Genomic DNA, 9496 nt, shown 5'->3' on the forward strand with positions numbered 1-9496 from the left:
TCATTTTCTAACTTCTACCTTCTTTTGTTTGATCCTGACTACGACCTTCTGTGGAAGAGATGATGAATGAGGAAACTTCGGCCTCAAATAGAAATGTCAAGATCAAGTTCCCACAGCTTCTTCGTGAGAGTCTGAATGATGATCTAGATTTTCTGCCTCTCAGGTTCCTGCTTTTTCTATTAGATGACACTAGTTACATAAGGCTTTTATTTGTTATTGGTGCTGTGGAAATTGTATATATTCAATAAAATTGTCATGAAAAGTTTATCCATTGCCATGTGGAAATTGGGATGCTGAGAAGTTCCCTAACCTTGATCTTGAGTCTTCCAGATTTCTGTCTCCCTGCCAGATATCATGTGGGTGCCCTCAAATAGAATGCATGTAAAACCAAACCCATTGTCCCCTTCCTGGCAGCCTGTTTCCTGTTGGTCACGCACGTGAACCTGGCAGGTCAAGTTTGCCCTTGCCCGGCAGACAGCCCCACGCGGAGGGCGCAGTTCAGCCCATGATTGCTGCACAGTCAGTGGAGCTCTGCTACCTCTACCAGCCGCCAGCACACACCCAGTTTCCCCTCTGCTCTGCCTTACCCGTGTGCTGTCCCACTCAGTTTACTTTAAATCTTGGCCCTTAGGTGTTCCTTTTTTTCTTTTTTAATTCAAGTATAGTTGATTTACAATGTTTTGTTAGTTTCAGGTGTACAGCAAAGTGATTCAGTTATATATATATAATTTCAGTATATATGTATATGTATATTCTTTTTCAGATTCTTTTCCATTATAGGTTATTATAAGATATTGACTACAGTTCCCTGTGCTATACAGTAGGACCTTGTTGTTTACCTATTTTATATATAGTAGTGTGTATCTGTTAATCCCAAGCTCCTAATTTATCCCTCTCACTCTCTTTCCCCTTTGGTAACCATAAATTTGTCTCCTATGTCTGTGAGTCTATTTCTGTTTTATAAGTAAGTTCATTCGTATCATTGTTTTAGATCCCACATATAAGTGATATCGTATGATATTTCTTGTCTGACTTACTTCACTTAGTATGAGAATCTCTAGGTCCATCCATGTTGCTGCAAATGGCATTATTTCATTCTTTTTTATAGCTGAGTAGTATTCTATCGTATATATACACATCTTCTTTATCCATTCACCTGTTGATGGACATTTAGGTTACTTCCATGTCTTGGCTATTATAAATAGTGCTGCAATGAACATTGGGGTGGATGTATCTTTTCGAATTAGAGTTTTCTCTGGATATATGCCCAGAAGTGGGATTGCTGGATCATATGGTAGCACTTAGATGCTTCTTTTGTCCTTCTAAGTTCCTACCTGCAGTGTCCTTCCTGGCCCAACTCTTTCTGGTATCAAAGGATTTTTCTCCATAGCAACCAACTCTCCTGAAGCTTGGGTCCAGGACCTCTCTCCTTGGATGCTCTGTATCCCTGGATACAGAACACTGTTTGGTTCTGTATCCCTTTGCTCCCGAGGGCTGGAGAGAACAAGACTCGGTTTCTCTCTGCTTGGTATCCACATTCAATTAGTTGTCTATTTCAGCTGTTTCCATCTCCGAGTCTACTGCAACCATTCTCTTCCCTCGCTCCATAGTTCAAACCTCCGTTTTCCCTTGCCCAGACTCTACTCCCGAGGATCAAATTTAAGTACAACCCAAAAAAATGCTTCATGACATGGAGATGAACACAGGTTTCGGTGCTTACCAGAAATAATCTAACCTTTCTTAGAGCTAATGATGCACATAGTTGGAGTTTAGAGGAAATAGAAAACATCTCCTTACTCTTCCCACTGGAAATAGAAAACATTTCCTTACTCTTCCCTTCTTTTGGTCCACATACAGGCTTCTTCGTATGGACACCTAGAATTCTCCCCCGCTTGGTCTCCTTCCCTCCTTCCTTTCCCACCCTTGTCACTCTAGCCTTTCACCTTCGTCTCATGCCTTACTTTGCTGGAAAAAGCCAGAAGCCAGAAAACCATTTTTATCCTTGTGGCCAAAGCCAACAAAAAGTTTTGCCCTGGATTCTTACCCTTTTCTGAATGAAGCTCCTACACACACATCTCCTTTGCCAATATGATTCACCACAGATGGCATAGCTTGGTTCTGCATTATTATGCTAAAATAATGGATATCCAACCCAAACCTTCTCTCCTGACTCCAGACTCATATATCCATTTTCTCCTCAACATCGCCACGTGAACATTGTGTCAGTCAGGTTTCAACCACAGAAACAGAACCAGTAGGAGATAGATATTAAGAGGTCTGTTGAAAAGAATTGGCTTATGTGATTGTGGGAGCTGGCTAGAGAAGTCTTCAAACCACAAGATAGACTGCCAGGAAAGGCAGGCTGGGACTCTCCTACATGGGCTGAAGCGGCAGGACAAAGGCAGAATTTCTTCATCAGGAAGGCCTCAGCTCTGTTCTCTTTTCAACCGATGGAATCAGGCCCACCCAGAATAATCCCCTTTATGAAAGCCTATCATCTATGGACTTGACTCACATCTACAAAATACCTTCACAACAACACTTAGACAAATGTTTGATTGAGTAACCGGAGGCTACAGTCTAGCCAAGTTGATACACCAAAAGACCATCCCAAACATTTAATAGATGTGCCTCAGAATTAATGTGTCTGTACTGAACCCCAGTTCTGCCCTCCCCAGGCACTCTCTACAAACTGGCTGCCCTGCAATGGCAATGCCGTCCTTCAGTTGTTCAGGACACACACTCTGTGTGGTAGGTTAAATATTGGCATCCCAGCTATGCCCGTGCACTCATCCCCAGAACATTTTATGACAAAAGGGACTATGTAGATGTGACTAAGTTAAGAATCTTGAGATGGGGAGATTATTCTGGGTTCCCCGGGTGACCAATGCAATCACAACAGTCCTTATAAGAGAGACCCAGGAGGAGGAGGAGAAGGAGAAGGAGAAGGAGGTGATGTGCTGATAGGAACAAGCATTGAAGTGATGAGCTTTGAAGACAGAGGGAAGGGGCTACAGGCAGCTTTTAGAAGCTGAAAAAGACGAGGGACAGATTCTCCTCTCAGCCTCCAGAGGATTCAGCCTTGCCAACACCTTGACTTTAGCCCAGTGGAACTGATTTCAGACTTCTGACCTCCAGAACTGTAAGAGAGGAAGTTTATGTCTTTTGAAGCCACGAAGTTTGTGGTGCTTTTCTATAGCAGCAATAAAGAACTAACGTATCCATGTCTGATCTGAGGTGACATCTTCTTTACTTTCAACATGTCCAGAATGGAACCACTTTTCAACACTTCCCTGGCTACCCTCCCGGTTCTAGCCTTCATCATCTCTGCTCTGGATGATGTCAATAGCCTGGCAACTGTCCTGGTCCACTGTTCTCTATTCTCCTGCCCCCCACCCCCAGGCCCCAAGCAGCCGCTGCTGGCTTATACAGCACCTTCGTGAGAATCAGAAAAACGTGCCCCTTTCTTCAGGCAGACGCAATCTCATGCCAGGGTTCATAGCGTGGCCAACAGAGTTGAGACTCAATGTCCTCACACAGGATATCACCTCAACGACTGTACACAGCAGCCCTGCCTACACCTTCTTAACAGCGGTCTGCATTACCCCGTTAAAGGGAAGTCGGATCCTATCACTGCTCTGCTCAAAACCCTCACGAGTCTCTCATCTGGCCAGTTACCTCTCGGGTCTCCTTTCTTACTATCCTCCCTCTCACTCACCATTTCCCGCAAGAAGGCTGCAGGGGGAAAGAAGGCTTTTCTTCAAATGTCCCAGACACCTCAGCGTTTTTACTCTCACTGTTTGTTCCCTCAAGTTGCAAAGATTTGTCTGCAATATCCAAGTGACTGGCTCTCTCACGTCCTTCAAGTGTTCGGTCAAATGTCCTTTTTTAAGTGACATCTACCCTGACTATCCTAGTAAAAATGTACAACCCACACCTCTACCCCGATGCTTCCTAACCATTTATACTGGCTTATTTTTCTCTTTGACACCTATAACCATCTAACATTCTGTATATAAAATGACTTAATTATTATATTTATTACAAACTCTAAGAGGGTAGAGATTTTTTGTTTGTTTTTGTTTTTGTTTTTTGGCCACGCCATGTGGCATGTGGGATCTTAGTTCCCTGACCAGGGATCGAACCCGTGGCCCTTGCATTGGAAGTGAGGAGTTTTAATCACTGGACTGCCAGGGAAGTCCCTAAAGCTTTTGTCTGATGTGTTCACTCCTGTATCCTTAAATAATATCTGGTATCTAATAGGTGCACTATGAAGTTTTGAATGAATGAATAAAAGAGTCCTTTCTATTCTAGTTTGGGATCTCCCAGAAGCAGACTCTAAACCAACAATGCAGATACAAGAAGTTTATTTGGAAGGTGATCCCAGTAAACACTGCTAGAGGCATGGGGAAGTGAGACAGAGGATGGAGACAGCCAATGAGGGGTAACTTTTCAAACCCTCTAGTTATACTGTGGGTAACTGGAGCTTCAGCTCACTGGGGGCCCCTGGGAACTGGTGAAGAACATACACCTCTGTAAGAGAGGAAAGATGATTTTTCTCTACCTTTTTCTGTTCTGTGGCTGGGCCTGAGAATTAAACTGGCAAATGACAGATTAACCGGAGAAAAGCACACAAGTTTCCTTCGAGGTTAATGTTTTTCTAAGGCACGAGAGCCTTCATACAAAAAAAGATGAAGACTCAAAGAAGTAGATAGACCTGAAAGCTTATGTTACCATTTTAACAAAGAATGATAAATTGTGGAGTTGTGACCAGACAAAGACAAAAGGGGTTTGAGCTTGGGGTGGGAAACTGTGAGAAAGTGACTAGGAAATATACAGGGGAAACTAATGGAAGACAAAGCTTGCTTAGTAGGGTTGTTTGCACAGATGCATCTTGGTATCAACTCCCTGTCTCTGGTGATAAGAGTGTTCTCTTCTTCCTGGTACAGGGAGAGCACATTTTTCCTGGGAAATTTATGTCTTGCTTTTAAATAGAAAGAGGAGGTCAGAGAGTACAACCTGCATCTGCTCTTTCTCAAGTGCCTTCCACTCGAAATCATCAATATGTCAGAGTGGCATATTTTGGGTTGTCATGTTCACCTCAGAGTCACCCCACCCAGGAGGCTAGGGATCTGGGGTCTTTATCCACCAAGTCCCAAAAGGGGCATTAATTCTCTGGCACTTCCCTTCTGTCACATGCACAGGGCAGAGCTGACTGCATCCTCGGAAATTCCCAAAGAGATCATTGTTAGCCGCAGAAGTCAAGCCTGTTGGCATGGAAACAGTCAGGCCTGAAGGCACATGAATGGGCTTCGATCGCATCTGCTCAGTTTCTCCTCCAGGAGAGAGAAGATGAACCTTTCCCGGCCAAATAAGTAAAGTTACAAATACAGTAACTTAATGATCTTATTATAACTGTCTTCAATTCCTGTTGCAGGACCCATCTTATCTGTCACCCTTGGTTGAGATGTGGAGACGGGGTGGGGAGTATTGGCAGGGGAGACAAGGGTACTCGGTGGCTATCCTATGATGTTCAAGTAGAGAAGGCCTTTTTCTGCAGGAACTGAAGGAGAAGACCGAGTCAGGATACAGTAGAAGACATGAAGTGATATTTACTGGGAACCCCCTGAATTGCTGTTCTGGTTGTTTATAGGCAACATCCTGATTGGTCAGTGCCCCTGGCCCTATGTGTTGTTCAATATTTTGAATATTAACCCCTAGAAGGACCCTACTCACCAAACCAGGGCTGGTATCTCAAAGGATTGCCAAAGCAATGTGGCAGCCCTGGGGCAAACATGGGGATCTGGATGGCATCAAAGAAGTCAAGGGAGTCATGGGTTGAGTGGATGAGTGGGTGGGTGGTCTGGGTAAATGCCTAAGATGAGAACCATTCTCTTTGGATGCTCTCATGTCTTTCTGCAGTGTTGATAGATAGTTGATAGATCAGGTAGTTTAAGGGGCCTGGGAAAGGGTCAGTAAGTCAGACATCCTATAGACAGGACTGCGTCATCATGAAGTCTTTCTGATATTTCAATCCATTAGAGAGTCAAGTACATCCAGAAGCTGCAAAGAGAAAACTTCCCTAGTGACTATCACAAGGCAGATTCCATCTACAACAGGTCAGCGAAGAGTGTTGGGTGCCTCAAGGGTCATACTGTTCTTTTGCCTGACCTACCAAGAAGCATCTCTTTGCCACATAAAGAGAGGGTCAGAGCACGGACTCCTCCCCCTTCCCACCCCCCCAGTTCTACTAGATTGTCTTTAGCCCTGATATTATTTTTCCTCTAAGCCTGTCCTCATCTTTCTTAGGTGCCTGGCTGAAAGCATGGACTAATTTGGTTGACTGATCATGATGACAGTCAATGCTGTGGTAATGGAATAGAGAGAAAAGAGGCAAAAAAGAAGCAAGTGAGTAATGAAAAACAGACCATTTGGGTCCCGCAAGGAGATGTCTACCGGAACGGCGGGAATTAGAGTTAGGAAGCCCAAGGCAGAAATAATGAAGTCCAGGATAAGGGCCTGTCACTTGGCTTTCCTTCTTGCTCCAGATAAGTTAAAACAGCTTCTAATGGTATAAAACATCACTTTGAATTCTCATCAGAGGAGGGAAACCACTGTCTCGGGATTAGCGTTCCAAAGGTAGCTTCACAACCATGACCACGTCTAAAACAGAAAGATGACTCTAGCAGCTGTTCTCCCCAAATGGTTTCAACACGATGAGGTTATAATACGGAGAAGCTAGAGCTGCAAAACTGAATATATATTCTCTTTAGAATAAAAGGAAATGACTACAAGCCCGGTAATAAATGTGGTAGCTTACTAGAAAAGCAGGTTTAAAGAATAAGGAAAATCATGTTTGAGATTAAATTGAAAACAGGTGCCAGGCCTCTTTCATGGAGTCAGAGAATGTCAGAACTGGAGGAGACCCAGGGGTAACTTATCCAATTCCCACATTTGATGTATCAGGAAACCCAGGTCACAAGGAACGGAGTGGCTTTCTCAATGCCACACACAGTTATTGTCAGATTTATCTCCTAATTCCAACTTTAGTCTGCTTTTAAGACATTTTCATACCTCTGGTACAAAATTAATGAAATAAACCCGTGCTTCTTTTTAGAAGATCTGTTATGAATTTGAATCCTAAATAATCACACCTATTTGACCATTTCCTCTATTCCCACATCCTCTGCAGCCTTATGCTTCACCGTATTTTCATCAGGGCTGTCACGTTTTCCCAGTATCTTAGATGGCTCAAGACCTTGACTGTTTTTTTCATTCACTTGACTCTTTCCTTCCATCCCTACAGTCAAAGCAAAGAACAAACCCTCACTGTCTCAATCTGCCTTACTATGTCAGTGGTCTTTTACCTATATTTGTTTGTTTCCCATCTTTCCTTTCTGTTATCAAATTTAAACATTGGGAAAATCATATCATTTTTTGTCTCCCAAAATCTTTAATATTTTTTTCATCCCTGGCAGACCAAGTCTTATCTCTTCAACTAGCAATCTCCATCATCTAATCATATCCTTTCTTTTTTTTTTTACTGAAAATTTTAAAAGCATTCAAGTTTATTTTTTAAGTCACTAATTCTATTTATTTTTTATTTTTTAATTAATGTTTTTATTAGAGTAGAGTTGATTTACAATGTTGTGTTAGTTTCTGCTGTACAGCAAAGTGAATCAGCCATCCATACACATATATCCACTCTTTTCTAGACTCCATTCCCAAATAGGTCATTACAGAGCACCGAATAGAGTTCCCTGTGCTATATGGCAGGTTCTTATTAGTTATCTTTTATATATAGTAGTGTGTATATATCAGTCCCAATCTCCCCATTTATCCCTCCCCCTTTCTCCCTTTGGTAACCATAATTTTGTTTTCTACATCTGTGACTCAATTTCTGTTTTGTAAATAGGTTCATTTGTACCATTTTTTTAGATTCCACATATAAGCGATATATGATATTTGTCTTTGATTTACTTCACTCAGTATGACAAGCTCTAGGTCCATCCATGTTACTGCAAATGGTGTTATTTCATTCTTTTTATGGCTGAGTAATATTCCATGCTACTAATCATACCCTTTCTTATCCAATGAGTAGCTGCCATTACTCACAAATATGAGCCCCCGACACCTCCCATCTCCTTACACTTTCAGAAATAAACTACACATAAACCTTCCACACGTAAACATATACATATTACATACAACTTCCCCCAACAGAAATGCTTTTCTACTCTTCTCTATGTATCTAAATCCCACCCATTCTTCAAAGCCCAGCAAAAACAAAAAATGAAAGGGAAACTTCTTTGGTTATTCTGGCTCCTGTGTATTTTCCACTCTTTTGAGTTCCTGAATATATATTACATTGCTTCTCTAGTTCATAGCTGTTCTGTGTGGATGGCTTCTAAAACCCTGTCCCATACCTCCAACAGCTTAGAGTCTAATTGAGACATTTTTTGTAGGTCCTTTTCAGCAGCCACTGTACATGATGATCGTGAAAAGCCTGCCAAAGAATGAATAAAGGATGCCACATAATGCCTGAGGAAGTTGCTCTGTACTTGAAATCTTTAAATATATTAACATAGAGTCAATATTCTAAACAGTGTGTAGTTTTTGTGTGGCAAGAAAGAACATCCTCTCAGAGTGTACCTGCATAATACGCACAGAGATCCCTCATCGAGATTCTCTAGTGCCATTTGTCTTGAAAACTTGTTGTCTTCCCATGGAGCAAGAAGGAGGGTGAGATCATCTCTAAAAACCATGCTCTTGAGCTGACAGGAATTCATTCATTCATTCAGTCAGTCAATCAGCTGGTCATTCAATCGACAGACATTATTTGAGTATCTACTATGTACCAGGCATTTTCTGGAGCCATTAGGACTTCCTCTCCCTTGTTATTTCTCTTTCTAGGAGAGAGCCACTTCCTCGCCAGGACAGTGGACCATATGGTGATCATTTTGCACTTGCTCAACTTACAAGGTAGAAACGGCTCTATTTCCACTCCCTGGCTCAGGCTTGGCTCTCTCATTTAGCACCCTGGCTCCCTGAAGTATTAAAACCAAACTATTTTTTTCTCACTAGACCCATTTTTTTCTTTGGTTTCAATGACTTGTCCTGGTCCTGGGCTCATGTGAAACACTGATGCCCCTGTTCTTGCCCACAGGAAATATCTGACTAATTGTTCGGCTGATTATGGATATACTTACTCAGTTTCCCTGGTCTGAGTCACCAAACTCTATCAGCACCTTTAGTGAGGTTATTTTCCCACTTCAGATTCTGTCCTGATTCCCTTCCTAACTTTACCAGAAAATCTTGACCTTTAAGGTTTAGTTCTAATGGATATTTAATCTCTGCTTTACAATATCATCCTATTTCCACTCTAATAATAATAATAAATAGAACAACGGTGACGATGACTAGCATTAATTTGGCAACTACTATATGTTAGACGCTGTGCTGACACATTATTGTTATTATTATTATCATTATCATT

The sequence above is a fragment of the Balaenoptera physalus genome (assembly GCF_965194825.1).
Source record: "Balaenoptera physalus genome assembly, chromosome: 5".
NCBI classification, from domain to species: Eukaryota; Metazoa; Chordata; class Mammalia; order Artiodactyla; family Balaenopteridae; genus Balaenoptera; species Balaenoptera physalus.